This window comes from Dama dama, chromosome 17 (genome assembly GCF_033118175.1).
Source record: "Dama dama isolate Ldn47 chromosome 17, ASM3311817v1, whole genome shotgun sequence".
NCBI lineage: Eukaryota > Metazoa > Chordata > Mammalia > Artiodactyla > Cervidae > Dama > Dama dama.
In genome coordinates, this window is record NC_083697.1 from 67,152,747 (window position 1) to 67,168,153 (window position 15,407).

Sequence of the window (15,407 nt, forward strand, 5' to 3'; positions counted from 1 at the left end):
CTTCTTCAGCATTACTGGTCAGGGCATAGAATTGGATTACCATGATATTGAATGGTTTGCCTTGGAAATGAACAGAGATCTTTCTGTCATTTTTGAGATTGCATCCAAGTACCTCATTTTGGTTTCTTTTGTTGATTATGATGGTTTTTCCATTCCTTTTAAGGGTTCCTTGCCCACAGTAGTTGATATAATGGTCATCTGAGTTAAATTCACCCATTCTAGTCCATTTTAGTTCACTGATTCCTAAAATGTCAAGGTTAATTCTTGCCGTCTCCTGTTTGATCACTTCTAATTTGCCTTGATTCATGGACCTAACATTCCAGGTTCCTATGCAGTATTGCTTTTACACCATCGGACCTTGCTTCTATCACCAGTAACATCCACAGCTGGGTATTGTTTTTGCTTTGGCTCCATCCCTTCATTCTTTCTGGTGTTACTTCTCCACTGATCTCCAGTAGCATATTGGGCACCTACTGACCTGGGGAGTTCCTCTTTCAGTGTCCTATCTTTTTGCCTTTTCATGCTGTTCAATGGGGTTCTCAAGGCAAGAATACTGAAGTGGTTTGCCATTCCCTTCTCCAGTGGACCACACTCATCACCATGACCCATCCGTCTTGGGTGGCCCTGCACAGCATGGCTCATAGTTTCACTGAGTTAGACAAGACTGTGGTCCTTGTGATCAGATTGGTTAGTTTTCTGTGATTATGGTTTTCAGTCTGTCTGCCCTCTGATGGAGAAGGATCAGAGGCTTATGGAAGCTTCCTGATGGGACAGACTGACTGAGGGGGAAAATGGGTCTTGTTCTGATGGGCAGGGCCATATTCTGTAAATCTTTAATCCAATTTTCTGTTGATGGGTGGGGCTTCGTTCCCTCCCTGCTATTTACCTGAGGCCAAACTATGATGGAGGTGATGAAGATAATGGTGGCCTCCCTCGAAAGACCCCAGGCATGTACTGCTACAGTCTGTGCCCCTGACCCTGCAGCAGGCCTCCACCCACCCACGCCTCCAGCGGAGACTCCCGGACACCCACAGGCACGTCTCCTGAGGGGTCACTGCTCCTTTCTCCCGGGTCCTGGTGCAGAAGGAGCTGTCTCGCCCTCCTAGAGTCTGGTTCCCAGCCCTGTGTACTTCCTGGCGGCTCTGTGGTGGGGTCACTGGTGACCGTCTCCAGGAGGACTTTGCCACACCCACAGCCAGAGCCCCCGTCCCTGCAGGGGGCCGCCACCACCCCGTGCCTCCGCAGGAGACGCCCACACCCACTTCTGTCTCCGTCTCTGTGGGGCCCCTGCGTCCTGGTGCGCATGAGGTTTGCTTGAGTCCTCTGAGCATCTCTGCGAGAGTGGGGTTTGGTTCTGAACACGAGTTTGCCCCTCCTACCATCTGCTGGAGCTTCTCTATTGCCCTTGGACGTGGGGCATCTCCTCACAGCCGCGCCTGTTCCTACCGTGTTACTGGGGTACCTCCTCACGGCCACTGCTCCTGACCTTGGACGTGGGGTTTGGAGGACTAATGGTTATGGTCAGTAAGGTCTCTTTGATATTGCACGCTGGGTGTTTTCCCCCATGAGAATATAAGGTTTTTGTCACTCCAATATCAGATAACATAGTAGGCACTGACATTCTACAAGATCAAATTCTGCCAACCTCTGCAGGTAAATTCTACCTCTGGGTTCAAGTAATCAAACCAGTGCGGAGGGAAAAACCAACTGGGAACCAGTAGGTCTACCACACCAAGGAAGAGTATTAACTCAAACAATATAAATTTCCTGGGGGGGGGGATAAGGTAATAGGATAAGATATCCTGTAACTGCACTGAACAAGTATTGTACACCCTGACCATATGTATGTTGAACAACAGTTTTAAAGACAACAGCATAAAGATGAATGTGTGTGTGCGTGAACGTCAGTCGTGTCTGACTCTTTGCAACCTCATGGACTGTAGCCTGCCAGGCTCCTCTGTCCATGAAATTCTCCAGGCCAGAGTACTGGAGTGGGTAGCTTCCCTTCTCCAGGGGATCTTCCCAACCAAGCGATCAAACCCAGGTCTCCCACATTGCAGGTGGATTCTTTACCATCTGAGCCATGAGGGAAGCCCGTAAAGATGAACAGGGGAAGGGAAAGACAGAGTGACTGGTGGAGGTGATGTTGTTTTGATAGTTGTCAAAAAGATGATGTTTGGTCAATATCTGAAGGTAACTAAGGGATGAGCCATGTAGATACCCAGGAAAAGAGGATTCTAAGCAGAATGTAGCAAGTGCAAGTGGCCCGAGGTGGAATTTGCTTGGTGTGTTAAAGCAACAGTCCAGTGATCCTGGCGGAGAGTGAGAACCAATAGTGGTGGTCAGAAGGCCCACAGGTTGTCATGGGTTATAGGTGATGGAGTTGGAATTTACTCTCAACTTTGATGTCAAAGGAAGATTTTATTATATGCAGAAAAATATTTAAGATAGATTTTTGCTAAACGTTCTGAAATTCCTAAAATTGATGAATGGTTCTAGTTCTAATTCTGCTGGGCTTTGTAGTCAAAAGTGGAGAGAATTAAATTTTTATGTAGGAAACAAATTTAGAAAAACAATATTCTGGGGAGGTATGTGTTTCCCAGAAGTCAATGATAATAGCATCCTAAATTGATAAATAATAGTAATATAACTCTATCCAGTTGTTCTGAGCTGTGTGTGGAAACATTTGAGCACTTTTAATTACTTCAAGGAGTTAGGGTAAACTTAAAAATTGTTTCTTAATATCGCCTCTTATAATAAGCATTGTGTATTTATTTAAGCACTACTAAACACAGTCAAAATAAATGTATTTTCCATTCTGAACTTGTAAGACCAGGCTTAGCTTGAATCTTTGCTCTGTCACATGCTTACTCTTTCACCTTGAGCGAATGCCCACAGCATCTTTGAGTCTCTGTTTCTTTATTCCAAAAATGGGCATAATAGTCTCCAATTCATGGATAATTTCTGGTACGCAATTACCCCAGTTTTTACCACATGGTAAGCATTTAAAGATAGTTGTAGTTATAATAATTATATTGTTTTTGTCTCTCCTAGTTTTGTTACATATTGTAACTAAGTAGGTTATGATATTTGTATTCTGTTCACTAAACCATACTTATTAATGTTTATTGATATTCTTTTCAATTTTTAATAAATCCTGAGGATCTGAAAATAATATGTATATGAATAAAACAAAGAAATCCTATAAATACAAATAATTTAGACAGAAAAGAATATTCTTTTATATAAATCAATTAACATGAAATTTTAATTTCGCAATAACCAGCCTTTGCTTTAGTATTATGAGGACATTGTGTTGTTCAAAGAATGTTTGACAGTGCCTATTTTTTCTGGACTCACCTGGCATTTGTGAATAATGCATGTTCAGTGATTGCTTGACAAAGAAATTCCATGTGTGTGTGTGTGTGTGCGTGTGTGTGTGTGTGTGCGTGTGTGCATGTGCAAGAGAGAGAGAGATTTTTTCAAATGAAGTACGGTTGGGACTGGTGTGCGCTGCAGATAGGGAGGTAAACCCCTGCAGCCACTATGGGGAACAAAATGGCTGTTCCTCACAAAGAACTGTTCCATGACTCAGCAGTTCCACTTCTATGTACGTACCCCCAACATTGAAAGCAGGAACCAAAACAGACATATTTAGAGCAATGTTCATAGCAAACCTTTGCAATAACCAAAAAGTGAAAACAACCCAACTATCCATCATCAAGTGAATGGATAAAGCAAATGTTGTATATACATACGGTAAAATATGATTTGGCCTAAAAAGGAATGGAATTCTGATACATGCTACAACATGGACTAACCTGGGAAACATTATGCAATTTGAAATTAGCCGGATTTTTAAAAACACTGTGTTATTCTACTTATATAAAGTGCATAGCATAGGCAAATTCAGAGCAGAAAGTCTAACAAGGCTACCAGAGGCTGGGGGAAGGTGAAAATGGGGAGTTTCTGTTTCATGGGTACAAAACAAAGTTATGAAAATAGATAGTGGTGATGGTTGTAGAACATTGTGAATGTACTGAATCCCAGGGAATTGTATGCTTGAAATAGTTAAAATGGTAAATTTTTTGTTTGTATATTTTACCTCAGTTAAAAAGAAAAAAAATAGTTTAGAATTTTAAAAAGTAAAGTATCTTCAAAAGTAAATTGACTTTTAAATGCCCAGGTAAATACAGTTATTGATTTTAGTAATGCATGTTGGTTTATACATTCAATTATTGAAAATTTGTGACATGTTAGGGCTGTTTTCCCAGCTTGTTTCCTAGAACATTATGTACCAGCCATGCAGTTAGGGGAGAGGGGTACCAGGTGTTCATATTTTACACTCTCCAGAGTTGCTTTACCTTCTTATGGTAATATGGTTCTTCTAGTCACAGGCATTGCTTCAGAGATGGGTAGTTGCCCAGGCATAAGAGAATATATTAAGGGTTACAGTATTAATATCTGCAAAAGGAGCATGGCTGTAGACTAATTACTACAACTACCGAAGACTTCCTTTCTCCAAGAAGTGGAGAGTTGACTGTGTCAGGGACACTTTTTTTAAAAAATTGAAGCATAAATTGGTTTAAAATATTTCAGGTACATAGCAAAATGATTCATTTATACATACATACATAAACATATGTGTATATGTGTATTTTTCTGATTATTTTCCTTTATGGATTATTGCAAGATATCACAGGACACTGAATACAGTTCCCAGCGGCGTGCAGTAGGTTCTTGTTTATTTTATTATTTGTTAATCCCAAATTCCTAAGTTATGCCTCCTCCCTCCCCATTTTGGTAACCATATATTTGTTTTCTGTGTCTATGAGTTTATTTCTGTTTTGTAAGTAAATTCACTTGTATTATTCTTTTAGATTCCACATATAATGGTATCATATGATACTTGTCTTTCTCTGTTTGACTTTCTTCCCTCAGTTTGATAATCTCTAGGCTCATCCTTGTTGCTGCAAATAGCATTATTTCATTCTTTTATATGGCTGAATAATATTCTATTGTGTATATATGTGTGTGTGTGTGTGTGTGTATAGCATTTTCTTAAAATATATCACAACTTTATAATAACTGCAATTATATAATTTTCTCTGGCTATTAAATACTACTGTCTTAAAAATTCTTATAGGAGTGCTGTTTCAAGATCATGTTACCCCATATTTTCCAGATATAAATAAACAAGTTACATAAAATCTGCTGTTTAATTTTATTGGTGCACTTAATAAGTTGTTCAAATTTGTCCAACAAAGATAAAGGTCTTTTTATTAATGATTCATAAACTTGTTTGAACTTTAAATTTTCTCTTTTAATAGATGGATATGCACTCATCTGTTAGAATTTCAGTTTTTAAATTTTAGGTGCTGTATTTATAATTACTTTTGTAGGTTATTATTTTTTCTGTGTGTTTGTTTTCTTACTGAAGTAGAGTTGATTTATAAGTTTCAGGTATAGAGCAAAATGATTTATATATATATATACATATTTTGGGGGGTTCTTTTTACCCTTATAGGTTAATTCAAAATACTGAGTATAGTTCCCTGTGCTACAGAGTAGTTGGTTCTTGTTAATTACCTATTTTATATATAGTAATGTGTACGTGTTCATCTCAAACTCCTAATTTATCCCTGCCCTTCCTTTTCTGTTTGGTAGCCGTGTTTGTTTTCTACGTCTGTGAGTCTGTTTCTGTTCTGTATGTAAGTTCATTTGTGTCGCTTTTTAAGATTCCACCTGTGAGTGATGCATATACTCGTTTTGCTCTGGCTTCACTGAGTACAGTAATCTCTGGGTCCACCGATGTTTCTGCAAATGGCATTATTTCCTTCTTTTTTATGGGTGAGTCATGTTCCACTGTGTGTGTGTATGTGTGTGTCTGTGTGTGTCTGTGTGTCTCTGTTTGTGTGTGTGTGTGTGTTTGTGTGTGTTTGTCTGTGTGGGTATGTGTGTCTGTGTGTGTATATGTGTGTCTGTGTGTGTGCATGTGTGTGCATGTGTGTGTATGTGTGTGCGCACATGTGTGTGTGTGTATCTATATGTATCTATATCTTATATACACATCCAGGTCACGCTTTTGTTTCATAGTTCTGCTATGAATGTTGTGATGCACGTATCTTTTTGATTATGGTTTTCTCTACGTATAATCCCAGGAGTGGGATTGCTGGATTGTGTGGTAGCTCTATGTTTAGTTTTTTAAATAACCTCCGTATGTTCTCTGGAATGGCTGTACGCATTTACATTCCCAACGGTGCCGGGTGGCTCCCTTTTCTGTATACCCTCTCCGTCATTTATTATTGGTAGACTTTTTGATGATGGTTGTTCTGATCAATGTGAAGGTGATAACCTCACTGTTGCTTTAATTTGCATTTCTCTACCCCATATTCTTTACTCATTCATTTGATAGGCATTTGGGTTGCTTCCATGTCATGGCTGTTCTACGTATTGCTGCTGTGAACATTGGGATGCATGCATCTTTTTAAATTAGTTTTTCCATAGATATTTTTATGACCTAGCATCATAGAACAGAACCAGCCAATACTAAACACTATGTTCCAAGTAAATTCACTGGCATGTTATGAAAAATTAGAGGCTCGCCTGTCTTCTGGAAAGGTGTCAGATACTTTGGTATTTTTTTTTTTCTATAAAAATAACTTGAGAGCCACTAGAAAAACCACTGGCAAACAGAAGGAGAAGCACAGGAAGCTATGAAACATTCCCTGTGTTTTTGTTTTCTTTGTTTAATATGCTAAATGCAAAATAGTGCTGGGTGTATACCTAGGTTCATTTAACTTAAACTCCAAATTTTGCCCAAGAACAATCAGAACAATGTCCACCTTCTCCCGCACCACTCCTTACTTACAGCAAGAGAATCTTCTAAAGCAGACAGAGACAAATTGTTCTCAGCCTGGAACTAAATCACCTCTGGTGGAGGTGGAAAAGGCCTTTGACTACAAAGAATACAATAGCTGAAGTTATTTTGGTTCTGTTTCTCTGCTCAGTAAGTGAAGGCTTGCATCCTTTCTCCTCCCTTCTTCTCTTACCCCATTATCTTTCAAAAAAGGAACGGCAAAAATCAAGATAAACATAAAATAAAGATGATGGGGACAATTGAATATAATCTTAAAGAGACAGTGTTTAAATTCTGTTTTAGTTTTCCAAGTTTATGTAAGATTCAGTTTAATTTAGCTTTTGTAAAGGTACAGGCTTTCGTATACAAGAAGAGGTATTAAACTGGAGTTTAGGAGGTAAAATTACTTTCTATAAATACATAGAAGGGAGGTTATATTGTAAGTGCGACCAAACAAGAATCTTAATATTCCATATATGAAGATTTCAATCACTTGACCACTATCAGTCTAAATGTCTAATTATGGGGAATAAATTGCCGAAATTGCTATGTATTTTTCTAAATAGTGCTGTGGTAAGTCAGGAAAGGCATTCAAGGGGACACAAATGGTTGGAGGTTTTAAAAGAATAAACACAAAGAAGTAACTGGAAGCAAAACCTAGCCAAAATGTGGAGCAGATGTGGAAACGACCATTTGATAAGGATTTTGTGCTTTTTAATTTACATCATGTACATGACTTCAAATTTCCTGTAGACAAGGAAAATCCAGGATTCTATGTTTGGAAACCTAATGGCATGTCTAGAGGAATTATTTCTCTAGGATTAGAGAGAAAAGGGAGATGTGTGAGCAGTGAGGAGAAAAGTTTCAGTCTCTTCAGAAAATGATCTAGATTTCTTAATGAAAAAACCCCTTGAAGCACTCCAGTAAAGGTGTGGGGTGTGTGTGGGAGGGGTCAGAGTAGGAGACTTGAGGCTCCCCTGAGATCTTCTCGTCTAAGTGATCCAGGGTGACTAAAAGCTCTGTGTACAAGACTTATTTTACCTTGCTTGTAACTCCTTTTCCACCATTTTTTTTAATTGACTGTATTTGTTATGCAAAGAAAATGATAATAAGAGCAACAATTCTGAAAGAAATGTATTCACTCAAAAATCTATCTCTTAAATCATTTTTATTTGGCTTTTTTGGTTTGTTTTTTTCCTGTTCCTTCACAATATTTTTTGTTCATATGCACCTATGTCATTTCAAAGTGGTTGTAATCACTTCAAAGGTACTGTTTTGAATTCACCACAGCATTTCACCCTAGCATCTGTTTAAAAGAATTATTTCATCTTCTTGTTAGTTTTAAAATCATCTCGTCGATGGCCATGACTGCATCGATGTGCTAGTGTTAGGCTGCTTCAGTTGTGTCCAACTCTTTGCGACCCTGTGGACCATAGCCTGCCAGGCTCATCTGTCCGGGGGATTCTCCAGGCAAGAATACTGGAGTGGGTTGCCATTTCCTCCTCCAGGGGATATCTGACAATTAAGTTTTATCAGTCTTTTGTAGCCACAAATGATATAAGGACAAGTAATAAAAATCCATTTTTAGAGAGTAAGCGTTTTTGTAAAAATATATCAAAAGCCTGAGGTACAGGGTGGGACATTAAAGCTTCAACTAAGACCAACACTTCTGAGAAAGGGCAGAAGTATGTTAAAGAGACATACAGGAGAAATTATCGAAGCTCCTTGTGAAACAATGGAAAATGAATGTGGGAAGGAGCCAATAATACTGACATGTTCAGCACTATTTAGCTTTTTTGCCTATTTATTATTTCTTATTTTAAATTTTTCTATTTTTTTCTTATTTTCTTATTCTTTCATTTTTCTTATTTTTTCTTTATAAAGATATAAAGAGGAAGCATATTCCTGATAATAATTGGTCTTGATAAATTGTGCCAAATTATTTCTAAAAGAGTTTCTCATTGATTTTGCCATTAACATAAAATAAGACTAATCAATTCTTCCAAATGTTATTAGCAGCTTCCATATATTACACAGCATTTAAATGAACTCAACGGAGTTTTTCACAGTGAGAACAGAGTGAGAAAAAGGATTGCCTGAATTGCTTTGGAGATGGAGTGGATATATCTGAGTATAGTTATGCTTGCTAGTTTTATTGTATCCTTCATTACCTAACTATTGTGTCATTGGTTAAAAAATCTCTTCCTTAGGAACCTCTACCCGTCCATTCATGGTTGCAATGAGAGTTGCCGTGTTATTTCTACACAGTTTTATTTTCCATTGTCACCATTGCTTGGGCCAGAGATGAGACCGTGACCCATTTGGGCTATTGAGTTCATTCCCAGATAATATAGGTGGACATTGACATCAATTTATCCTTGGTTCCAGGACTGTAATATGGGAGGCCCATGGGCTATTGGTTGGTTGTTTCATCATATGGTTTGTGAAGGAGGAGAAGCTTGTGTAAGGAAATATCCTCTAAGAGGAATATCTGGAGAAAGAAGCAGACCCTGAGTGGAGAAAGAAGCTGATGGCACTGGGTCTCTTTCCAATCCGTTCATGCTGTTTAGATCTTGGATTCTGTCTTCTTATTCATTCTTTGGGCCTTCTGGATAGACACACAATACTCTTGTGCACTTTCCTACCTCTATGATGACCTGCTGTGGAATCTTACCGTAGAATCTCATGCTTCTCAGAGATGAACTTTGCTCCTGGTTAAGCTTCCATTAGCTATCAGTTAATTCTATTATCCCTATATTGTTGGAAAAATAATTATCTTATAAACTAATTCACGTTGCAAATATAGGTTAACAGTTTAATACATGTTCCCAAATCTGGTAAATCAGAACTTTCCAGAAAGACACTATATTTTTTAAAATTTCTTTGTTATGCCAGTTATTTCAGAGAACTTAGGGAGAATCACTCAGCAAAAACTGAGACCCTGGCCTAGTCTGACTGGCCTCTCTCCATTTTCTGACTTTCCTCGTTGCCTGCCTCTCTCTGTCTCTGGACTGACTGCCTCTCTTTTCTGTGCTGCATATTTCTGCTTTTCCTCAGCTGCTGTATGTGGTCCATTTCAGATGCGGGGAGGGGTGGTCTGTACAAAAGCCGACAAGTGATTTCCATATTTGGTCAGAACTAAACAAGATAACTCCAGTTGGACTCCATGATCACTTGGTAGAAAGTGAAGTCCCATGACGTCCTGCTAATGCCACGCTTCACTCTTCATCTGCTTACAGCTTGCTACATCTGGACCCAGTCACGTGATGAGCTTGTTTCACTTTTAGATCCACTGCTCACCAACAAAGTCTCTCAATATTCCCTGTTCCAGTGGGTGAGGGAGAGGTTCCCCTGGCCCCTGGCCGTGAGCCATGTACGAACAGACTGGCTAGCACTGCATCGGGTGCTCACTCCTGACCCAGTTCCAACGACAGGAAGCGTGGGTTTACACAGAGTGAGCTGGTCACACAGGCATAACAGAAATCCTCTTAGCAGAGGGACTGGGCAGACGTGACATTAAACGATTCCGTTTTTTAAGTGAGATCGCAATTGATCTTTTTAAATTTTTTTAAGAATTTTCATTTTTTAGCTTCACTGCACAGCCTGTGGGATTTTAGGTCCCAGATCGGGGATTGAACCTAGGCCCACGGCAGTGAAAACATTGAGTCCTAACCAGGGGACCGCCAGGGAATCCCCTGATATCTCAGTTCCCAGTTGATCTCAACCACGAAACGGGCTAAGAAGAGAGAACCATTTTTTTTAAATTTAAAAGATGCCTTAATTCCTTTGTTCCTTCCTTCCTTGTTTTATACACATGTTCACACACACACACACACGTGCACGATAGTTAGCTCATGGTCCCGATTTCTCAGAATTAACCATGTGATGACTCACAGTCGTGGTCCTGGGTTTACTCAGCTCTTTGGAGGCATTATTAGTCTTAATTTTCTTTCCTTTTTTTTTGGTCTTCCCCTTCTCCATCAGGGATTAATATAGGATAGCACAATAGAATGAGCACTTAGAGACAAGCAACTTAGATTCCCTGACAATCACCAGCTCGATAAATGTCTTTGAGAACCCATCTAGGTTTATATAACTCCCTCTCTCTCTATATATATATATATATGTGTGTGTGTGTGTATACATATATGTGTGTATACATATACATATATATTTCTAAATGTATATTTATGTATACACACATAAATATATAAATATTTAAAACAAATATATATAAATATATACATATATATTTATAAATACATAAATAATTTAGTACTGTTTATAAATATATTTAGCATATGCAAAAGGAAAATGACTCTACTCAACACATGTATTTATAAAATTGTCAATTTCCCAAATATAAATTACTATGGGTTCAGGAAAAAAAAATTACTATGGGTTCAAGGTTTTAAGTAGCAATACCAAAAAGAATAAATTATAATCTATAAAATTTACAGTGTCTAGAAATTTTGGAATGATGTCTAGCCCCAATGGAGAATAACATTTCTTTTTATTGAGATGAAGAAGGTATTCCTTCCATGAGTCCTCATAGAGAAGGCATCATATGAGTAATAAACAATCATTTTAATTATCTCCTGAAAATGATTATAGGAGTTTCTGTCATGATTAAGGGAATGGTCTCTGAAAATCTGGCTCAGGTTTTCATATCATCATTTTCAAACTGAGTGACCTTGAGCAAATTACTCACTCTCTCTGTGGCTCTGCTTCCTCATTATTAAAACAGGGAAAATAATCGTTAACTCAAATGTGTTGTGAGGATTAAGTGAAATCTCATACATGTGACTCTTAGAGTAGTGACTGGCACGTAGTCAACACTTATAATAAACTATCATTAATTCTGAAATACAGTTCATTATTTTTTAAAATCTCAAAATAGAAAATAGCCTAACACCAAATTGCATTTCTGTCACAATAAGGGTTTGAACAAGCCAAAAGTTTCAGAGTTCTGTGACAATCAGACTCAATCCAGGGAGATGTTTTAGACATCTCCCAGTAGACAAACAAATGGACCACCTGTTCTTCAGACAAGCATCTGTAAATAGTTCTGTTCAACTTAGTCTGTGATAGCTATTGACCAGCAGTGATTGTGTGGTTATACTCTGACAGGCACGTGGAGCGCAGCTTGTCTGAGTTCTTGATTAAGTGCAAAACTCATGTTTTGAAAGGGCTACAGGATTTAAAGTTGAGAAGCTTGATAAAAGCATGGCTTAATAGAAACCATCTATCTCTGCAGGGAGGTGGGCAGAGGTTACCTGTGGAAAATAGCAACTTTCTAGTTAAAATATAACTTGGGATTTGACCTAGCATCTAGATGGAGGTGTGATTGAGGCACACACTTTTTAATCAGAAAGCAGATGTATTATGATTTCACCTGAAAATGTTTTGAAAGCAGATATAAACAAATGCTCACCTCAGCTGTAAATAAAAACCCAGTGGCATCCTCATTGAATGTTTAACCTTGAGCAATATCTCTTTCTTGTATGTGCACCAAATGTATGCCAAAGTAACTGAATGGATTTAACATACTGCATATGCTTATTGATCAAGAGCCACTTAAGAGTTACAGAACATGAACTCAAAATACCATTTGGTTTATAGAATCTTTCATGGTACAGTTTATATTTGAAATTGCTCTGGTGGCTAACTGTAGCCTAGGCTGGCAAACTGTAGCCTAGGGTGTTGGAAGGCAGTTGTGAAATTGGGAAGGTACATTGGGATACTAAAGCAGGAAAACAGGTGAGTGTTTATGGCTCATGATGAATCCATTTGGAGATTTGTAAAAGACCCTGATAGGAAGCCTACAAGTTTCATCCGCAATCCTGATGTTCATATCCCCAGTTTCAGAAGACTCCTTCAAGGAATATGAGAAATGAAAGTTAAAATATTATAAAATGATCTTTTAAACCTTCGTAGTGCTTTTTAAAGCAAACCATACACAGCTTGCCAGGGATTTGAACTGGGCTCAGAAATTAGAGTTTTCAGTGGTAGGGCTCAAGTGACAGCCCCTTTGCAGGTGACATCGATAAGGATGACCAAAATACCGTTCTCCTTTTTTTTTTTTTTTTTTGCCACTTCTTTTCTCTGAATTCTGGAGACTTTAAAGTTCACAAAACTATCAAAGTGAACATACAGTTATGTGGAACTCCAAGCCTCTTACTGAAAAGTGATGGCAGAGAAAAATTCTATCAGGGTTCTTATTTTTGGCTGTTCAACTAGCCCTGTTTCAGAAAACAAAGTCATAATCTTTGAAGCCTGCATTCTAGGGAATCTACTACACTAAGACTAGAAAACTTGTGAAGCAATATATTTATATTTCCCACCTGGCAATATTAAGAAGTATAACCAATATAGAGCACTTTTTAAAGGAAGATAAGGTCGTATTACCAAAATATTAATATTAAATTCAGGACTTTATTGAGAACTTGGAAGAATCTGAAACTTTATCCTTAATATATCAGCCTGCTACAGTTTTATGTATACTGGTTTGTTGTTGTTGAGTCGCTAAGTCATGTCTGACCCTCTGCGACCCCATGGGCCGCAGCACGCAAGGCTTCCCTGTCATCCACTATCCCTGGAAGTCTGTTCAAATTTATGTCAGTTGAGTCGGTGATGCTACCCAGCTTCATCCCCTGCCACCTCCTACTCCTTCTGCCTTCAATCTTTCCCAGCATCAGGGTCTTTTACAATGAATCGGCTCTTTGGTGGCCAAAGTATTTGAGCTTCAGCTTTAGCATCAGTCCCTCCTATGAATATTCAGGGTTGACCTCCCTTAGGATTGACTGGTTTGATCTCCTTGCAGTTCAAGGGACTCTGGAGTCTTCTTTTGCACCACAATAAGAAAGCATAATTTCTTCAGTGCTCAGCTTTCTTTATGGTCCAACTCTCACATCCATTCATGACTACTGGAAAACCTGTAACTTTGACTCTATGGACCTTTGTTGGCAAAGTGATGTCCTTCCTTTTTAATACACAGTCTTGTCATAGCTTTTCTTCCAAGAAGCAAGTATATTCTAATTTTATGGCTGAACTCACCATCTGTAGAGATTTTGCAACCCAAGAAAAGAAAATCTGTTATTGCTTCCACAGTTTCCCCTTATATTTGCTAAGAAGTGATGGGACTGGATGCCATGATCTTAGTTTTTTGAATGTTGTGCTTAAGCCAGCTTTTCCACTCTCCTCTTTTAGCCTCATCAAGAGGCTCTTTAATTCCTTTTTGCTTTCTGTCATTAGAGTGGTATCATCTGCATATCTGAGGTTGTTGCTATTTCTCCTGGCAATTTTGATTCCAGCTTGTGAGTCATCCAGCCTGGAATTTTGCATGATGTACTCTGCATGTAAGTTAAACAAACAGGGTCACAACATACAGCCTTGATGTACTCCTTTCCCAATTTTGAACCAATTCATTGTTCCATGTAAGGTTCTAACTCTTTCTTCTTGACCTGCATATAGGCTTCTCAGGAGACAGGTAAGGTGATCTGGTATTCCCGTCGTTTTAAGGATTTTCCACAGTTTGTTGTGATCCTCATAGCCAATGAATTAGAAGTAGATGTATTTTTGGGATTTTCTTGCTTTCTCTATGATCCAACAATGCTTGGCAATTTGATCTCTGGCTCCTCTGACTATTCTAAATCCAGCTTGAACATCTGGAATTTCTCGGTACACATTCTGCTGAAGCCTAGATTGAAGGATTTTAAGCATAATATTAGTAGCATGGGAAATCTGTGCAGTTGTCTGACAGTTTGAACATTCTTTGGCATTGCCCTTCTTTGGGATTGGAATGAAAACTGACCTTTTCCAGTCCTATGGCCACTGCTGAGTTTTCCAAATTTGCTGATGTATTGCGTGCAGCCCTTTAACAGTATCATCTTTCAGGATTTGAAATAGCTCAGCTGGAATTCCATCATTACCACTAGCTTTGTTTGTATAATGCTTCCTAAGGCCCATTTGACTTCACATGCCAGGATGTCTGGCTCTAGGTGAGTGATCACACCATCATGGTTATCCCAGTCATTAAGACCTTTTTTTGTATGGTTCCTCTGGGTATTCTTGCCACCTCTTCTTAATCTCTTCTGCTTCTATGAGGTCCATACCGTTTCTGTCTTTTATCATGCCCATCTGGCATGAAATGCTCCCTTCATATCTCCAGTTTTCTTGAGATCTCTAGTCTTTACCATGTATTGTTTTCCTCTATTTCTCTGCATTGTTCACTTCAGGCCTTCTTCTCTTCTTGCTGTTCTCTGCAACTCTGCATTCAGTTGGGTATATCTAACCCCTTTTCCCTTGCTTTTCACTGCTTTTCTTTTCTCAGCTATTTGTAAAGCCTCCTCACAAAACCACTTTGCCTTCTTGCATGTCTTTTCTTTTGTGATGGTTTTGGTAACTGCCTCCTGTACAATGTTATAAATCTCCATCTGTATTTCTTCAGGCACTTTGTCTACCAGACCTAATGCCTTGAATTTATTTGTCATGTCGACTGTAGAGTCATAAGATATTTGACTTAGGTCGTGCCTGAATGGCTGAGTGG